The sequence below is a fragment of the Colobus angolensis genome, unplaced genomic scaffold, assembly GCF_000951035.1.
Source record: "Colobus angolensis palliatus isolate OR3802 unplaced genomic scaffold, Cang.pa_1.0 Scaffold158, whole genome shotgun sequence".
Taxonomy (NCBI): Eukaryota; Metazoa; Chordata; class Mammalia; order Primates; family Cercopithecidae; genus Colobus; species Colobus angolensis.
This window is the reverse complement of record NW_012114688.1, coordinates 6,503,676-6,524,733: the sequence shown is the minus strand read 5'-3', so window position 1 is coordinate 6,524,733 and position 21,058 is coordinate 6,503,676. Positions and strand designations below refer to the sequence as shown.

Below are 21,058 nucleotides of genomic sequence, written 5' to 3'. Positions count from 1 at the left end.
CTCAGGAGACTGAGGCAGGAGAATCACTTGAGCCCAGGAGGCGGAAGTTGCAGTGAGCTGAGATCGCACCATTGCACTCCAGCCTGTGTGACAGAGCATGACTCTGTCTCAAAAAAATAAATAAATAAAAAACAAAAATAAATTAAAAAGTTTCTATCTCATTTTTTAGAAAAATGGTCTTTAGAAAAACGGCTCATCGGTATCACAATGTCACATTGTGTGGTTAGGAGGGAACTCTAACCCCAGGGGCCCATTTTAATGGTTGTTTTATCCTCTCTAAGCCAATTACTTACACCCTAGATCAATGAAATTGATCGTTTGTTCAATAATAGTGTGCTCAGCACTTTGAACTATATGTAATGTAAAAACTAGAGATTCGGCAATATACAAAATAGCCCCAAGGGGCTGCTCTCATGGGGCCTACATTCTAGTGAAGAAAGATGCATGATAAATAAGAAATGTACCAGATAGTAACAATTGTACAAATGTGCCAGAAATAGTTAACAACTGGTATTTGCTATTATTAGCAGTAGTAGAAATAGTAGTTGTTATGGTAGGTTCTTAGGTTAATAGATATGAGAGCTAGTTCTTATTTTTGGATCATTTTGTTTATACTAACTATATAGAATGCAAACTTCATTTTCATACTTTAATCATGCATTGATAAAATGTTTTTGACATTTCTATATGGCTGCTTCATTGACACTTCAACAAATCACAGAAATAAGATTAATGTCATCATCAGATGATTTTAAAGTAGAGAAAAATGAGCTTTAAGGTTAGATGGATCTGTGTTCAAATCATTTACTTACGCATTGCATGAAGATTAAACAGGAATTATTTTGAAACAGTTTTAACACTGCTTAGCTATGATGATGATGGTGATGGTGATTATGTATTTTCTATTACTATTTTATCTTGTACCTAGACACATCGGTAGCCTACTAACAGATCTTGTTTCTCTGCTTCAATCTCTTCCCTTCAATGTATCTTTCCAAGTACAATCAAATTAATATTAATTAAACAAATCTACATTTTCCATGGAATAATTTTGTACATATTTAGAAATGAGTTAAGCAAACAAATGTGTTTTCCATTTCTAGCATCTATAATTGTGGTTACAGTTCAAATCTTATGTTTCCTCTTAAAAGTTATTAAAACATGCAAACATTATTTTCCTACATTAATTGGAGCCCTGCCCTCATTTTCCAGTACATAGTTGGCTACCCTGCAAGTTAAATAACTCTAATTATTAAGATTCAAAACATTACATGTATCAGTGAAGGCAATTAAGATGATTTGAATATTATTAAGTGAAAATGAACTATTTCTTTTTTCAAAAAACTAAATAAATATGCTTAGGGATTTTTACATTGTTAAATTGCCTCAAAAATAATTGGGCAACACAATATAATAAAGTGAATGCAATAAATAATTTTAATTCATAATAACAATAAGTAATATGCTTATTTGCATGACTAGGATAAAGAATGGATTGTGTAAATACTAAACAGAGACTAATAGGGAGAAACATGGGTTATTATACTTTTAAACCTGTAGTTCATAAGTTATTACACTTTACTATGGTTGAGTTGGCCTAACTCCACTATAGCATCCCTTATAAGAGTTCTTAATCTCTTCCCGTTTATCATGTGAGGAAATCTCCATAAAACAGACCAAATAAACTGCATAGGACCTTCCTTAAGCAGGATTTCCAACTCAGTGGTATACTGTATTTTTTTGGCTGGAGGTAGAGAAATGGAAAATACTTAAGCAGCTGTGCTTTGGATTAGAGTTTTATTGATTGTATATACTTCAAATGTTTTTCTTCACTAGCCGTGTTTTCTTTATAACCCTTGGGGAAGGTTCCCAAATACTCCAATGCAAATGTTATCAAAAGGTCTTAAGGGTGGCTGCAGGGCCAGAGCATTTAGAGAGGGCCCTTGACCAATGGTACTGACCCTTTGGACACTTGGTGAAGAAAACAGTAGTTCATGTTTGATGAGATCTGGATGAGACTAAAGGCAAATATGGAATATCTTAAATAAGCCTGCCATGAGAAGAAATCAAATGGTTTCTGATAAAAACAGAGTCATTCCCAACTATGAATAGGAAGACTTTGGGTTAAAGAAATTGCAAATCTAATCAAAAATGTTTGTATAAAATAAATGATACCATATTTAATTAGAATAATAAATATAGGGTTTAATTTCAGTAAATGGGCTTATACGCAGATACTGGAAAACTAAAATGCAATTGTGTAACTTTTTAACCGTTTCAAGGATTTGAATTTCTTAGTGTATTTGTGCTCTTAACAGTTTCTTCCTCTGTGCTTCTTCCTTTCCATTGTGATAATACCCCAACTCAAAAAATCTGTCTAGTTCAAATCCTTAACTTTTTCCCCCAGCCTTCTTAACCTGGTATAGTGCCTTCCCATCTGCATCTTCCTACTCACTGTCTTTTGGATCATCCTCCATACCCTTCCTCCATTGCCTGAAATTCAGTTTAGTGCCACTCTCTAACCATGAACCCACTTCTTTCCCAGCTTCTAAATCTAAGATCTGCATTCTGGATTCTTATATATCTGTGTAGGGAGTTCAAAAACCAATGAAAAATACATTCAGCATTTCAGCAGGCATCAGTGGAGTGGACAAAGGCTGAATTTCTCACTTTTCTGAAAGACGTTGCAAAAGTGGATTCTTCCCCAAAAGACTTTTGCCGTTCCAGGAATCTTTTCCATGGACGTCCTAGGCATACACACATACACACACACGCACACACACATATTGGTTGCTGTCTCTCCCTCTCTCTCTCTCTCTCTCTCTCTATATATATATATATATATATATATATGTGTGTTTGTGTGTATATATGTGTGTGTATATATATATATTTGCTCTTTCTTCTTTTAATTGGATCTCAATTATTGCAAGATATGTTTTGAACGTCCAAACGTTTATTTAAACATTAAATGAAAACAAAACAAACAAAAAAACGGCAAAGAATTTTGGTTTTTTCTTTTTTTTTTTTTTGTGAGACGGAGTCTTGCTCTGTAGCCCAGGCTGGAGTGCAGTGGCGCAATTAGGCTCACTGCAAGCTCTGGATCCCAGGTTCACGCCATTTTCCTGCCTCAGCCTTTTGAGTAGCTGAGACTACAGGCGCCCGCCACCACGCCCGGCTAATTTTTCGTATTTTTAGTAGAGACGGGGTTTCACTGTGTTAGCCAGGATAGTCTCGATCTTCTGACCTTATGATATGCCCGCCTCGGCCTCCCAAAGTGCTGGGATTGCAGGCGTGAGCCACCACACCCGGCCAGCAAAGCAGTTTTCAATGTCTGTAAGCATTTTATGGAATGAGCGTTTCTTAGATATGGATGATAAAAATGTATTAATATGAAAAAATAAAAAGACACAGCCTTCTTCTCTTTCTGAGAAAGAATGTATTAGCCTTCTCAATGACGGAAATTTTAAATACCTACCAGACTGACTTCAGTAATGTCACTGAGTACTTTTAGGCAATTTCAGAAGAAAGATAAACTGTTTACAGACTCCCAGTAATTCCTAGGTAATGAGTCTTCTTTCATTATTAGCCACAGCACAATACTGTGATACTGGAGAACTTAAAAATGTGTTCCTTCAAAAAATACTATCCCTAAACTAAAATTATCTGTTGACTTTCTAAAGGAACCAAAACTATTAGCTTAAAATTTCTAAGTTGGAAATAATTTTCTTCTGAATTTGTGAAAATGTTATGTCTAAGTCTTTAAAATTCAGTATTGATTAAAATTATTGGATAAATGTTGTTATATCTACACTTCTAGATAAGCACTCCTCAAAATTTTTACAGAGATCTGGTACCATAAGTGTTGACCAAACTTTGGGTAAAAACAAACAACACAAACACAGAAAAAAACCTTAAATTTTTATGTATGTTTTATGCCTTTATTGTGGAATCATCTTGATTTTTATACCATTAGCAAATTTTCACACTAGGCAGTGAATTCATTCTATATTGTAAAGTATGAGTTAATATCTTTAAAATTGTGGGTCTACTACGTTTTTCTCTTTCTTTTGTACAAATATGAAATACAAACGTACAATTTCATTTGTCACAAGCCCTGAAGAATACCTCTCAAACTTGGGTTATAAATATAGAAGTGACTTTAGATATATCAGACTAGAATTTCACACTTCTCCTTTTTCAGGAAAAGACGTGGCAACGGAGAAGTTGAGGAGTTTTTCAAGGGATAGGTAACTAACTAGCTACACAGCAGAAATCAGAGAAGTATCCTTAGATTCTAAATGCAATGTAGAGCATTGCTTCTTGTCCTGGTTTATCTGAGATTTGTGTTATAATGAACCTAGTCTTTACTAGATAGTCATGTCCGGAAATGGAGAGAATCTGATGTTCTGTCAAGCAGACATGTTTTGAAATGGAAAACAGGGACAGTAATACTTTGAGTTGTAGTATATATATCTTCTATAACAGATATATGTATATATACTTTAAATGTGAACAGAGAAGAATAGTCAGCAACTACTTTATTACCTGTGAGATTAAAGAAAGAATCAGTGCAGTGTATATCAGTGAAGATTATACCTGTAACTTGGCATTTACAGCACAGTGCTTACAAATACAGCAGATGGGATAACCAACTTTGAATCCCAGCTTATTAGATTGTCATCTTTAGCAAGTTACTTGGCCTCTCCAAGCTTCATTTTTTTTTTCATTTGTAAAACAGATATAATAATCTAAATGGAAAATCCAAAAACAGACCCTCGTATTTATGGTCAATTGATTTTTGACAAGAGTGGAAAGACTTTCAATGGGGGAAAGGTAGCCTTTTCAACAAATGGTGCGGGGAACCACTGGATTTCCAAATGGAAATATAAAATAAAATCAGACCCCTACATCATACCATATAAAAGATATTAACTCAAAATGATCAAAATTCTGAAGGTAAGAGCTACAACTCTAAAACTGTTACAAGAAAACATAGGAGTATATCTTCAGGACCTTAGTTTAGGCAATGGTTTCTTAGATTTGACAACAAAAGCACAAGCGTCAAAGAAAAAAAATAGATAAATTAAACGTAACCAAAATTTAAAACAATTATATTTCAAAGGATCCTCTTAAGAAAGTGAAATAACACACAGAATGGGAGAAAATATTTGTATTAATATCTTAGATAAGTCACTGGTATCTAAAAAAATATAAAGAAATCTTACAACTCAACAATAAAATGATGAATAACTCAATTAGAAAAGGGTCAAATAATTTGAATAGAAAATTCCCCAAATAAACTATGTAAATAGTCAAGCATCACATAAAAATATGTTAAACACATTTGGGAGGCCCAGGCGGGTGGATGACTTGAAGTCAGGAGTTCCAAACCACCTTGGCCAACATAGCAAAACTCCATCTCTACTAAAAACACAAAAAATTAGCCAGGCATGGTGGCATGCACCTGTAATCCCAGCTATTCCAGAGGCTGAGGCAGGAGAATAACTTGAGCTTGGGAGGAGGAAGTTGCAGTGAGTCGAGATTGTGCCACTGCACTTCAGTCTGGGCCACAGAGTCAGACTGTCTCAAAAAAAAAAAAAAAAGTTAGATGTTATCATTAATAGAGAAATAAAAGTTGAAACCACAATGAGATACCACTTAACATACAGTATGATATCTATAACAATAAATGTTGAACAATAAGAAGTATTAGCAAAAAGGCAGAGAAACTGGTACCCTAATATATAAAATACTATAGCTCTTGTGAAAGAAAATGTGGCCAAATTCTCAAAAAAACACAGCTACTATGTAATTCAGCAGTTTCACTTCTAGGTAAATTGAAAATGTATGTTCACACAAGAACTTGTACATGAATGCTCTTAGTAGTGTTACTGATAACAGCCAGAAAGTGAAAATAATCCCAAATGTTCATCAGTTGATAAAGGGTTAAACAAATGTGATAGAGCCATACAATGGAATATTATTTGGCCTTAAGAAAAAAATGTACTGATATGCTACAGTATAGCTGAATCTTGAAAATATAGCACTAAGTGAAAGAAGCCAGACACCAAGACCACACATTGTATGATTCCATTTATATGAAATGTCTACAATAAGATAATCTATAAAGATAGAAAAGAAATTAGTGGTTACCAGGGGCAAGAGGAAGGGAAGAATGAGGAGTAGGTGCTGATGGGAATGGCATTTCTTTTGGGGGTGGTGAAAATATGATGCTTACAAAACTGTGGATATGCTAAAACCTTTTGAATTGTGCACCCAAAATGGTAAATTTTGTGGTGCTTGGATAATATCTCCATAAAAATGAAAAATAGCCTACTTAAAAGGATGGTTATGAGAATAAAATGAGATAATATTTGAAAAGCTCTGTACCTAAGAAATAGTAAGCACTCATTAAAGTTAGATGATAATGATAATGACAAAAATGACAAAAACTTGAAACAATTGAGGCACATGAGTAGAGAATAAAATAGCTCCTAAATTAAAACTTAAAGGTAGCTATTACTCTAGTCACTCCTATCCAAGGCTTCTAAAATGTCCTGTTGAGGACACATGGTAGTTAACAATAGAATCATGCCATGGGTATACCTACAGACTACTCATAGATATTTTCTATAAGTGTTAGTAAATTGTGTATAGATTATTTCATAGCGTGGATTCTTTCTTTTCCTTCCTTCCTTTTTTTTTTTTTTTTTTTTTTTAATTTTTTGAAGATGCAGTCTCACTATGTGGCCCAGGCTGAAGTGCAGTAGCTATTTACAGGCATGATTGTAGCACACTATATCCTCAGTTTTGGGCTCAAACAATCCTCCCGCCTCAGCCTCCCAAGTGGCTTAGACTACAGGTGTGAGCCACCTCGTGCCCAGCTCTCTCTCACTTTTTTAAAAAGTAAAACTTATTGAAAGACTTCAAGTTTTTTTAAAGAAGGATTAACAAGTTAGCGTGTTATGAAGTTAACAAGTTAGCAAGTTAAACCTGTATTTAATAAGTTAGCTAACTTTGGTAATTGCTAGCCTGGAGTTTTGATTGAATTTGTCAAACAATATTTTAATAATTACTTAACTTCTTTGGTCTTATTTTCCTTATCTGTCAAATGGGGAAAATAACACATGTATCTCAGTGGTGTTTTAAAAGGAAGTGATATTATCCATGTAAAGTGTTCGTTATAGTGCTTTTTGCCTAGTAACTGCTTAATAAATGGAAATATCGTCATTATGAATCGTTACTCATTTTAGAAGAGTGCTTCAAAGAACCCCTATTCCTGTTTCAATGTGGTTCCCCTTATTCTTGAACTATTACGGATGTTTTCTTTTGAAATGAATTGTAGTATTCAAGCACATACCAAAAAGTCTTGTGTTCTTGACTTTCCCATTCTAAATTAGTTTCTTTTTCTATTCAGAGATAGGTTAGAAGAAAAATTAATGATAATGGAGTCATCTAACCTCTACTATAGGAGAGTGGCAAGTTGAAGAATAAATTATGGAGCCATTCAGACACAAGCCATTCAGACATGAGCTAGTTATTCTAAAGGGGTGTGTGTGTGTGTGTGTGTGTGTGTGTATCCTTTAAAAAGTTTGAGCTCCACTGGCTTTCTTTGGTACTATCCATTGCTGCAGGATTGTAGGAATAAAAGACATGCCAGCAGGACTCCAGGTGGGAGTAGGGGAGATTAGCCTGCAGGAATTCCAAATGGAGAAGGTTGTTTCCACCTGATCTTTCAGGAGACTATATATTGCTTATCCTTTAATAACAAAGAGAAAGCATGGAGCTCAAATTGGGGGCGAGAAGCACTGCAGTAAAAACAACAGCAAAATAGAGTAAGTTCCAGTGTCCCATACCACTGTAAAATGACTTCAGTTAGCAATAATAATACAGTTTTAAAAAGCTAGATGGAGAATATTGAACACTCCCAACAAAAGGAAATGATGAATGTTTGAGATGATGGATATGCTAATTACCCTAATCTGATCACTGCACATTATACATATTGCAGCATCACTCTGTATCCCATGAATATGTACAATTCAATTACCATTTATTAAATAAAGAAAAAATAAAAAATAAAAACTAAGGTTAAAAAATCTTAGTACAAGGAAAGAGACTAGATATTTGTCCTTGACTTCATGACTGGGACAGAGAATAAGAAAGAAAATAAAAATATTCACATTTTGAAAAGTTGTTAAGCTTTTAGATAAATATGTCAACACAGCTGACCCTTGAACAACATAAGTTTGAACCTCATCCACTTATACTTGGATTTTCTTCCACCTGTGCCTCCGCTGAGACAGCAAGACCAACCCCTCCCCTTCCTCCTCCTCCTCAGCCTACTCAATGTCAAGATGACAAGTAAGAAGATTTTTATGATGATCCACTTGCACTTAACCAAGAGTAAATGTATTTTCCCTTACTTATAATTTTCTTAGTACAATTTTCTTTTTTCTAGCTTACGTCATTGTAAGAATACAGTGTATAATACATATAACATACAAAATACATTTAAATCAACTGTTTGTTACTGGTAAGGCTTCTAGTCAACAGTAGGCTATTAATAGTTAAGTTTTGGGGGAGTCAGAAGTTATAAATGAATTTTCAACAGTGCAGTGTTCAGTGCTAACTCCCACATTGCTCAAGGGTCAATTACATTTTGCACCCCAAATGGAATCTTGTTCTTAGCAGTAGTCAATACAAAGTAACTAAGTGGTAAGTGTAGTAGACATGGTGGCTCCTGTCCTGTGCTATTCTCCTCCATGACAGCATCTCTCTCTTCCCTATTGAAGAAAACCAGTAAATGGAATACACGTAAAAAAGGTAATGAACACTTCTCAAATAGTTTTATATCTTATTTATCTTTACTAAAGATATATCTCTCTGTTTAAGGCAACCTGGGGAAAAGGTGAGTGACATAAGAGGTGCCCTGTGCCTCATACCACCTATATTACCATTTCAGAAGCTGACTTATGGTAAAAAGTAGGGGTGAGTGTTCTGCCCCAAATAAATAATTTAACTGGTTAGATATTAAAAACTGAAGTCTAATTTATCTGCCTCATCCTCAATTCCTGCCTCCATCTCTCCCTTCCTTCGTTTTTTTTTTTTTTTTTTTCCCCATAAACTAAGAACACACTTGTATTTAATATATAATCTGAAGTCATGAAGGGTAACATACTATTACCATTCTCATGGAATACCTAAGTTAAAACTATGGAAGAAGAATACAATAGAAATTTTAGGTTTTACTGTTCTTAAATTAGTATTTTTAAAACAAACACTAATATTTTCATTTGCCATTTTTATTAGGGAACAACTAATAATCATAATTCTCAAAGGAGAACATGTTTAGCAGGTTTTGAATTCAGGAAACTTCACTGGACCAACCTAAGCCCTTTTGTTATAGTTTTCAACACCTTTTGTTCCTTTGTGTATAATTAGCAACTCCTTTCAAAGCTTACAAATATTAGCGTTCAGGCTTGTCATAAGGACTATTAATGGTTGATAGTCTTTTCCCAGAAGTGCATAAGTGAAAAAGCTGTCGTCTTTTGATATAGAAACTTCATTGCAAGATATAATTAGCTTTCTAAGGATAACACTTTTAAACCAAGCCTTCTGCCTGCTTATTAAAAGCATTTCTATATATTACTCAATTTACAGTATAAAGACATTTTTGGGAAAACACATTTCATAAATTTCCATACTGATTATAAATACCCCATTTGTTTTGTTGTGAAAAATATCCAGGTAAACCTAGAACAGATAACTATCTAAAGAAAAACTTATAATACTTTACCAAATATTTGGATAAATCATAATAATGCTGATGTGTATAATCAAGGAAAATGTATTCTCTAAAATATTGAGTACTTCTCTATTTTCTAACGTTTCTGTGCACGTTAAATATTGTGCTCAATGTGATTGATCAATGACTTGTGAACCATTTTCCAGGGTAATTTTATTGCCTCCTTTCAGCTTTTATGTATAAACTTCATGTGTTTTTTTTAATTCACCCAGATCCTCTTACAGTTGCATGACTAATTTTGTGTTTTGTTACAGAAGTTTAAAAAACAGCTAACAGGCAAATTTTCCTTATAATAAAAACTCTAAAAAAAAAAAACAAAACAAAAAACAAGTAGATGCCCTGCAAGAAACATTGCTGTGTGAGTCAAGACTTCTGGGAGAATTGCAAGCTGGCATCCTGCCTACTTATGCAGGGTTTCTTAATTTGTTCTATTATAAAATAATGTGAGTGTTCTCTCTAACCATAAGTACTTCAATGGTTTGAAATGCAGAAAGTGTAATTAGTTTTGAAGCTGAAAAGGAAGGTACCTTAGAGAGTCCTGGCTCTTATTAGCTTTCGAGCTAGGGAGAAATAGATGCCACAGACCATCTGAGGGCTGTTTGTTGGATGATGCTAATTGTTTACTGTGCTTATTATTCTGTGACATCCTTAGAATCACCCAGGCAGGGAGATGTCATACTAAAGTTACCGTTATCTGTGCTAAGAAAAACTCACAATTCTGTAGTTTAAGTCCATTTTAGTCAAAGCAGAAGGATCCAAAGTCATTCTGAGGTTTATGAACAAGATTAAGAAAGCACCTGGCACTGATTTTAGCTTGTAAATGTGGAACCCTTAGACATTATTTCAGATTATTTCATGCACCTAGAAAAAATACATAGAGAAAAGTGTTTACAAGAAGAAATAAGATAAAAAACAAGTACAGCCTTTGTCTGTGTGAATTTAAAGCAACTAGCAGGCAACAGCTTTGATGTGTTTGATGCAATTGCCTGTTGATAGGTTTTCTTGTCTCATTCTGAGGAATCATTAAACCACCTTTTTTAGTGTAACTTTTTTTCATGTACTTGGTTCATGAAAGTGGCAAGTGTGTCATCTAGTTCTCAATTCCCCGCATGCCAAATACAGATTTTGGTATATCACAGATGTTTAATGAGAAATTTGTCTCTTATTGGGGATAAAGGAGCATACGATATTTGAGTTTAAGTTAGATGAATTTTAAGACATCTCTTCAGTTTTCAAATTCTATAATTTTAGTAATTTGTGCATTTGTTTTTGTTGGTCTATCAAATAACAAAATTATCAGTTAAGAAGCTTTATAAAACAATCAAGCGAACTAATATTTGAATGATGTACATGTACAGTGATAAGGTATGAATTTAGACTGTGGATGAGTCTGTGTGTATGGACGGGGGTATGGTCTAGTTACAGTGAATGATATATGGTTTGCAGAACAATGGAAATGCCTTGAACAATGTTCATATCCCACCCAAGACATGAGGCAAAATATCACTCTTGAAATAAAGGAAAAAAACAAACACAAGGAACTGCTTACAACCCAAGTGGAGGGAACAATAACCAGTTAAACACAGTGTCAGGAAAGAGATGGAGTAAGGAGGGAATGAGCTGAACTGCTTTCAGTAGACTTTAAAGGGCGCCGTGGAGAAAAAGTATAAAGGTAGGATAGTGTTATGGTTAAGGATGCAAAAGAGTCATAATATCTAGGAAAGTAAAAAAAAATCATGTTAATAAGGCTGTAGTTAACTTTTCCATTTATTCATATCAGAAATTTTATCTTGTTTAAATATTTTTGTTTCTAATAACAATGACAATTCGTGTTTTGTATGGTTTTCAAGCTGAGTCAATACTAACTTTAAGAAAATAGCTCCTTTAGACAGAAAAGCAAACACCGCATGTTCTCACTCATAGGTGGGAACTGAACAGTGAGAGCACTTGGACACAGGGCGGGGAACATTACACACCAGGGCCTGCCATGCGGTGGGGAGTGGGGGAGCGATAGCATTAGGAGATATACCTAATGTAAATGACCAGTTAATGGGTGCAGCACACCAACATGGCACATGTATACATATGTAGCAAACCTGCACGTTGTGCACATGTACCCTAGAACTTAAAGTATAATAATAAAAACAAAAGAAAATAGCTCCTTTAATTTGTCTCACGAAAAAGTATATTTTAGTGTAATATTCTGTAATTTTCACTATATTAGACTGTATCTCTTTTGGGGGAGTTTCTCAAATGGTCAAATTTTTGTGTTCAGTTATTTAGCTGTAACATAACTTCCTGTTGAGCAAGAAAATCAGGCCTTTTATTTTTCTATTTATTTAACAAAGCTTCTAAAATTAGCCAACATGACAACATATCGAACAAGAGTGGAAGTTTGATGTATATAATGATTATATAGTAAATCAGGTATTTCAATCTAGAGGAAATTATTGAAGTCATTTTATCATTGTATATAATGTATAGAATTATAGAATTAAGGTGGCAATTTTATGGTCTGAATGGAATGTAATAGAGGAAATATATTTTATAATGAATAAATCTTATAATAGTGGTATTGATGAGCAAGCTAAGGTGTATAATTTACGATCCTTGAAGCAATGCTTTGTTAGAAGAAGCTGAGGTCCCAAACGATTTATTCGTTATGACCAAACAGCCACAAAGTGGAAATTATACTTTTAAAATTTACATATGTTGAATTGAGTTAAGCAAAAGTAAATATTGTGGCAATAAACAAATGGTTTCAAAGGATCATTTTAAATACCTACTCCATGCCAGATATTTTACATATATTTTCTCCAGTCTGTACCACCTTCAAAGTAGGTAACATGACTCTCAAATGAAATAGCCAAGCTTCAGAAGGCAAAGGAAATTACTCATAATCACATAGCCAGTAAATGGTAGGAAACTCCTCCAGATATAGACTGAAAACTATTTAAATTGAATCCTTGGGAAGACCTCAACATGCTTTTTTTTTTTTTTTTTTTTAGTCTAAAGAAGATGAAGATTTTTTGAGTAGGTAGTACTGAAAATCTGTGATCACGGGTACTGGGTGCTGAGAAAACAGGAATACTAAAGATGGATCCCTTTTAAGCCTTATTAAATTTCAAAGTGTCCGTTTAATTTTTAAGGAACTAAAAATTTTACACATTGTGTTTGAAAGACAGTCAGCCATGAAAGATTCAGTGTTCTTATGGGAAACATTCTCTCCCTGAAATGAAAAAATAAATTTTCTGTTAACTCTCTTAAAAGGTCTTCTAATTGAGGAAGTCCATTCTTCCCTCAAACCACGTGGGCAGTTCCCATTAATAATAAAACCCTTAGGAGAAAGATAACTCCCTAAGATGCTATAAAATGCCCAAACAGGATGAAATCTTCTGCCAACGTTTATACTGACTTTGAGTTTTGATATAAGTAACTCACTGTGCCTTCCACAGGACTAAGGAAAATTTTATCAGCAGTTATACAACTAACTGAATTAAATGGAATGGAGCAAATATAAAAGTCAACAAATTTAAATTGCACCTTCTAACTGCAAAGCAAGTTTTGTATCTGTTTATTTAGATGACAGTCCATTTTGGTGCCATGCTGTAGGATTCAAGAGCCTAGAAACGTGAGATAACAGCACTCTTGATTTTCACAGGAAGGCAACATGTTTGGAAGAGAATATTCCCAAACTGTATTAATATGAAAACTCTGTCAGTTACAGATTAATTTTCTTCACAGATTTTCTACCTTTGGAAACATCTGCAGCTGAAATGTATTTCTCTAAAATGTAAATTACAGAGGTCAACCAGTTTATCAACCATTCTAAGAATTGGCTGCTTTCTATAGTACACAGATGTAGCTGAAATAGCAAGACTAAGTGCATACCCTTAAAACCACAAGCAAAAAGCAGTTGGCTGAAGAGGAAAGACATTCAGAAAGAATATATTATGTCTAAAATAATTCAGTTGGAAACTCACTTGTGGTCTGCCACATGACTACAATAGGGGAAAGTCATGTGATACTCATAATCAGGAAACATTTATAGCAATCTTCTTTCCTACTTACATTTTTATTGTTAAGACTTTTTCCTTCAAATTTAACAGTCAATAATCGAATGAAAGCAAATTGAGCAAATGTACCTTGCAGAATCTTTATTTAAAATGGTTTATGTATAAATTTTGGCTTAAATAATCTATATTTTAAAATAGGCACAATAACAGATAGATAGATGCAGAAATCTGTGCAAAAGCCTAATTGAGTTGATCCTTGCCAAACAATTAACAATTGCAATTTATTTTAAACTGAGATTTCCGACTCTTTAGGGAGCTTGCACGCAAGTGTCAAAAGTCTTGGTGATGTTACCGGTACATAAGTAAAAACCTATCAGTATTATTCTTATTAATAGTTGAATTTGCTATGAAGCAAAGTGTCTTCTTCTAATTACCATTCTCCTTTTTTTTCTGATTTCTTTCTGCATCAGACACTTACTGTCTCAGAAAAAAGTCGGTCATAAAACATTTGTATATTTGGGGATCCTATGATCTGTGTAATTTCTAGAAGAATTTCCTTTAAGCTCGAGACATACTACACTGTAGGAAGGATTTTGATTGACCACAATTTTCTTGAGAATCCTGTGTAGGTAAAAAGTAGGAGAGAGATACCAAGGTAAGATGAGTCAATAAAACAAATTGCTTTTATATAAAAGCATATACGCCACCCATCTTTTGCCATTTTGAGTATTTGCCATTATTATTACATTTATTGAATATGTTGCCTATCATTTTCGTGAAACTTCAAAAAGCCAAATTTCACATCAGAAATTGAGTCTAAATATTAATCGATATTAATGATTAAATATTAACCTCCTATCCACTCGATATTCTGTATTGTGGCAAGTTAATGTGAGCTCTAAGAAAATGCTCATAGCTATAATCATAGAGCTTTGGTCTAAAGCTCTTACTCTTTTGACGAAAGGCATTTAAGGGTAGAAAGAGAAATATGCATACAGTCAGAATTGAAGGCAGTAGGTTATCTTGGTAGGAAGCGGCAAAATCATATTTTGCCAGAGGGTAAACGAGTACTTTGAAAAGCTTCATTGAAACTGCAAGGTTTTCTATCTGTGTCGAAGTGTTTGGAGTTCATTTCAAAGGAGTTAAAAAAAATAAATGTTTTCAGAAAGACAATTCATCTAGAACCAAAGGTTGTCTTAAATTTGAACAGAGAGCAACAAATTAAAAAATCAACAAAGAATCTTTGTTCCTGCTAACGCTGGCTTGTGTATATTCTTAGAGGAATTGTTTGGGTAAGTAATTGGGGGCATCATAATGTCGTCTCTAGAAATATAATTTTTAGTGTATAAAAATATTATTTTAATCCTAAGAGGATAGTAAAATTGTACTTTATGATGCCATCATGCTTCTTTGAAATACGAGTAATAAATCTAATATATAGGAAGCATATAAATAAAATATTTAAATTTATGCCTCTCTGCAATAAAATTATAATTTTTTATTGTGAAAACCTATCCTCAAAACTTTCCACTATGATACCTGGGGCATTTTGAAATAAAAGGCCTTAAATGTCTCTCCATTATGAAATCTTAAAGTTTACAGTTAATATACTTCTGAAAATAGTACCAGAAAGGAAATCAATTTTAGATTATTAGCTATCTTGGTAATTTAAAAATATTTCATGACAAGAAATACTAAGGTTAACATATTTGACTGCTATGAAAAGATATGTCTTACTATAGAACTCATATGAAAGCTTCAATTTCTGAAGCAAGAGTTGGAAATAACTTCTTCATACTGAGGTTTACATTAGCTGGTTTAATGTTTCTAAATTGGGCCATCAGAAGAGTTTTAGTCCTTTTACACTTTGTCTGTAAATAGATCTTTAATTTCAAAAAAACTAAGTATTATTTAGTGTTCCATCTGAACATACAGGAAAAAAAAAATATTCAGTTCTAAGAAGTGTTGTGAATGCCATGTTAAAACCCTGGCATTTCTAAGATTTTTGTGAAACGCTTTAGTAAAGAGCAAGAAAGTTATATTGTTTTTCGTAGAGAAAAATTATCTGTAATGTGTAGGTGAACTACAACTTTTTTGCATGTTTAGAGGTCTTAACAAACTCTTGATCGAGGGAGTTCATTGTGTAATTATCATCGCATATTCATTCTGCTTTCCACCTAAATTATCAGTATTAGGGTCAACAGCAAAGTCCACATTTCCAAAAATATGTGGTTGATTTGCCTCCCTAAAAGTAACTGGGCTTGAGCCACCATGCTGGCATGTCTTGTTTTCTTGAAGGTAACCTTAGTTTTTAAAAAGTATTATCTTGTCTTAAATACCGAATTATCTGCAGGCTACTAATCCATTTCCTTTTAGTCCTCTTCTTATAATGATAAATAGGGGTGGGGAGTAGCATCTTTTTTCCTCAATTTGGTCCTTAGCCTCAATTCTAAGGCAAAAGCAAAAAGAAATACCTCTCCCTATGCATGATCCTTTACACATTTGCATAATTTTCTTGATGGCAAATAGATAGAATTTGCATGCATTATCCTTGTTGCTTTTTTTTTTTTTTTTTTCGAGGAAGAATTTTGCTCTTGTTATCCAGGCTGGAGTGCAACGGCGCGATCTCAGCTCACCAAAACCTCCGCCGCCCAGGTTCAAGTGATTCTCCTGCCTCAGCCTCCTGAGTAGCTGGGATCACAGGCATGTGTCACCATGCCTGGCTAATTTTGTATTTTGGGTAGAGACAGGGTTTCTCTATGTTGGTCAGGCTGGTCCTTGTTGCTATTTTTAAGCTTTCAGCTTTGTGATCTAAATCCCATACACTGCAACCTGGGAACAGATATTTATTTCATCGACCCACATATATCATTTATTAAAGAAATTCACTGATAGATATTATACAACTCTATGTTTCTTTTTATTGTTCCCACACTAGTGTGGCTAAGACCAAGGTGACACATAGGTGCATAACAAATATTTTAAATACTCATTGACTTTGTAGAGCTGTTAATTCCTTGATTTGGTTTTTGGTCATGGTAACTGCAACTAATTTCATATCTTCTGAGATACTATGCATATCAGGATGATTTCCAGCTATTTATTATTTTTCATAATGGTAACAAATACGTTTAATTAAAACTATCTATTTTTATGATGAAAAATACTTTTTCAAAGTAAAATAGAATAATCTGATTTTGTTGTTACAAACATTATTGCAGAGCAGAAGTTTTCAGTGTCACTGAACCAGCAATAACAACATTCCTGAGAACTTGTTAACAATGCAAAAATAGTGTAGTCCACACCAGACTATGAATAAAAAACTCTAGGTGTGGGGCCCAGCAATCTGGTTTAACAAGCCCTTCAGGTGATTCTAATTAATGCCAAAGTGTAAGAATCACTGCTGGGAAAGATAATGAAAGCACTTAATTCAGAAATGGATAATCTTTTCTAAAAATATTTCATGAGGGAAGCAAATTTATACAGGTATGTTGTAATAAAATTTGCAAAAAAGATTAAAGAATTAATTGAGCACTGAAACTGGCCAGATTTGATTTGATATTATTTATTGATTTCAAATTACTGAAAGATTTTCCCCTCCACTCACCATACAAATGTAAAATAGTAAGAGTCAGCATTTTCCATGTTTGAAATTATTACGAGGAGAGGATAGTTTTGAAGTCATTTCTAACCTTAGGAAGACCAAAGACAATAAAGCATTAGCCTGATATCACTAAATGAAGTCTAAACGAAGTTCAGGCCGTGACATGCCATGGTATATTTTACTGTAGTCCTTCAATTATAATATAAAAGTTACAAGAACACCTCCATCAAGGACTAAGCATTCAGACCTTAGAGCTGGAATAGCTCAATAAAATGTTCACATTTTTGAGATATGGACGTCTGCAGTAGCAAATGAACTCAAACTAATTTTTTATTGTTTTCATCTTATAAAAGTAATGTGTATTTATTATAAAACATATACATAATAGGACTAAAACCACAGCTAATTTTACTCTTTGTCTATTCTTTTTTTTTATCATTGACAGTATATTTTTGTCCCCTAAAAATTCATACATTAAAGACCTAACCTTCAGTACCTCAAAATGTAACTGTATTTTCGAGACAGCATCTTTAAAAAGATAATTAAGATTAGATCATAAGAGTGGGTCATAGTCCAGTATGACTGGTGTTCTTATTGGAGGAGGAGATCAGGTCAGACACAAACACAGAGGGAAGAATATGTGAAGACAGAGGGAGAAGGTGGCCATCTACAAGCCAAGGAGGGAGCCCTCAGAAGAAACCAAACCTGCCCATGCCTTGATCTCAGACTTCCACCCTTCAGTACTGTGAAAAAAAATAAATAAATTTCTATCGTTTAAGTACATACAACTTTGTTATGGCAACTCTAGCCAACTCTAGCCTGCCTACTAGTTCTCGTTCCCTGGTGGATTTTTCTCCAGATGGAGCTGCATGCGTGCTACCTACCTTTGCTTTGAATGCTCTTTGATCCTTTGCTCCCACTCCCAACCCTCACATTTTACCTCCTAATCTGTACAATCTTTGTTGCTCAGGTTTTACATTTTATTTCCATCTACACCATTACTGCTATTATTTTTAACTTTATTTCTATCCACACCATTACTGCTATTTTTAAAAAAACCTATTGTAATAATCATCCTATAGGTTATACTTTCTCTAAGTATCTTCTAATTCTGAACCGGCCTCCAAAATTCAGGTAGCATGGGAATTCTAAAACAGAGGTCTGATTTATCTCATTCCATCACTCATCCTTCCTATTTCAGAGTTTAGTTTAGAAGCAATGTTTATCCATCAGTTAACATATTATGATTCCAAATGCCCTAATATGGGATCAGAATAGAAAAAACTTCAGTTTCTTCCACTCCCTGATATGCTACATACATGCTCAGGCAACTCCAATCTATGAGTTTTCCTCTCCAACTGAAAGAATTCACTTAACACTGTTAATACTCAATAGTGGACTGGTTTATTTCCTTCCTTCCTTCCTTCCTTCCTTCCTTCCTTCCTTCCTTCCTTCCTTCCTTCCTTCCTTCCTTCCTTCCTTCCTTCCTTCTTTTTTCTCTCTGTCTGTTTTCTCTCTCTTCTTTCTTCATTTCTTTTTCAGACAGGGTCTCATTCTGTCGCCCAGAATAGAGTGTGGTGGCTTCATCATGGCTTACTGGAGCCTCAACCTAAGCGATCCCCCTGCCTGAGCCCCTAGATTATCTGGGACAACCAGAGCGTGCAACCATGGCCAGATATTTTTTATGTATATTTGTAGTGGAGACAGTGTTTTGCCATGTTGCCCAGGCTTGTCTTGAACTCCTGAGCTCAAGTGATCCACCTTCCTGGGCCTCCCAAAGTGCCCATGTTTCTTATATTGTTAGCTTAGAATCATGAAATTAGCACATTATAGAACTATACTGGAGTTTTCCAAAGAAAAAAATTCTATAATATATACAAGAACTATGTGTTTTTTAGAGTCAATATGTTAAAAAATTTAAGACTACCCTCCCAAAGGAAATCCAAGCTCCTTGTTGTCTTCATCAGCTTAAAAAAATGAGAACCATAGATAGTACCAATTTCAGTGGAGAAACAGAGTATAGAAGCTGAGTAGAGGAGAGATTAAGACTAAATAAGGAAGTATAACTATACCTTTATTTGATGAGAAACAGCTCGGGTTTAAGAACAACCCCATGAAAGTTGTGTAAAATGGTCTACCTTCATTGAGTCTTTCCATTTTTTTTCCTTCTGACTTGGAATAGAAAAAGATAGAGACAATACTCAAGCAGAAAGTCATTTTCCAGAGAAGGATCCTAGTTAGCTTGGATGTTTGAGTACATCCTTTATTAAAATCTTGAGGCTTAATGTTTCAAGTAGTTAAACAGGACCTCTGAAATACAGATATTTTCAGTCTCTAGGATCGAAAACCAGGACTGAAACATTCCATTGTTCAGGTTGTTTGCTTCACAGGGATGCCTGGCTGAAAGAGTAGGGTAACATCTTAAATCTAGGCCCTATCTTCACATCAAACTGTAATCTCTATCACTGAGCTGCACCTTTTCTGATTCACATGAAGACTTTTTAGCAGTTTCAGTATACCTGTTAAAGGCAAGGCTTCAACTGCCCTGATCATCAAATGCCACTGCTACTGACAACATTAATTGGATAAATTCCAAAAACTCAGAATGACCAGACATCCGCTTTTATTGAGAGAAGCAGGACCATTCTGTACCCAAGTTATAAGTTTAGTTTAAGACATTTGTATTAATCAGAGACCTACTTTCCAGCACAATTAAAGCAAATAAACATTGCAGAGAGAAAATGGACAAATTGGGTCCAGGACTTATTTTTCTTGAAACTCATAAAATTGTATGTACAATATTGGTATTTTTAAAGGTGTATCATTTTATTTATATTTGCATTTGTGATGTAATAAAAGTATACTTTTATAGAAATGAAAAACTTGGCCATGCACAATGACTCAAGCGTGTGATCCCAGTGCTTTGGAAGGCCGAGATGGACTGATTGCTTGAGCCTAGGATTTTGAGACCAGCTTGGGCAATACGGCAAAATCCCATCTGTAGAAAAAATTTAAAAAATATTAGCCAGGTGTAGTGGGGAACATCTGTTGTCCCAGCTACTCAAGAAGCTGAGGAAGGAGGATTGATTGAGCCTGGGATGTTTGAAGCTGCAGTGAATCATGATTACGCCACTGCATTCAAGCCAGGGTGATAGAGCAAGACCCTGTCTCAAAAAGAAAAGAAAAAGAAAAAGAAAAAGAGCTTGCTGTGGAAACCAAAAAGTTTCCTCGGCAATCAATGTCTACGGAATATTTACTTGTGATATCATGATACTAAATGAAAACTCAAGTCTTAGTGTCTTGAGTGACTGTCTTTTATTTGAAGACACTTGAATATCTAAGGATGCTAACACATCTAAGAATCAGACCTGGCTTCAACCCATTTCAGTGAAAGTAAATTCACATCCTATCTGCTTTTCAGAGCAGACGAATAATAATATAAGGCTGGGATATTTGCAAATCAGGAATTAATAATGGAGAAGAAGATACATCATAAAGTAGAAAACTCAGGTGATGTTGCTTTGTATGTATGAGAACGACCATGGCAGTTTGTAGCTGAAGAAGATAGAGACCCACAAACCTTGCTAGACAGGGAGAGAAAATAAGAAGTTGTGTTGTTGAGTATGA

The 21,058-nt window shown here is 34.4% G+C and overlaps 1 protein-coding gene across 2 annotated transcripts in view; it reads left to right on the top strand.

Annotated features, from left to right (window-relative positions):
• Window positions 1-21,058, top strand: part of NEGR1 (neuronal growth regulator 1) — a 909,299-nt gene that overhangs the window by 398,809 nt on the left and 489,432 nt on the right. The window lies entirely within an intron of this gene.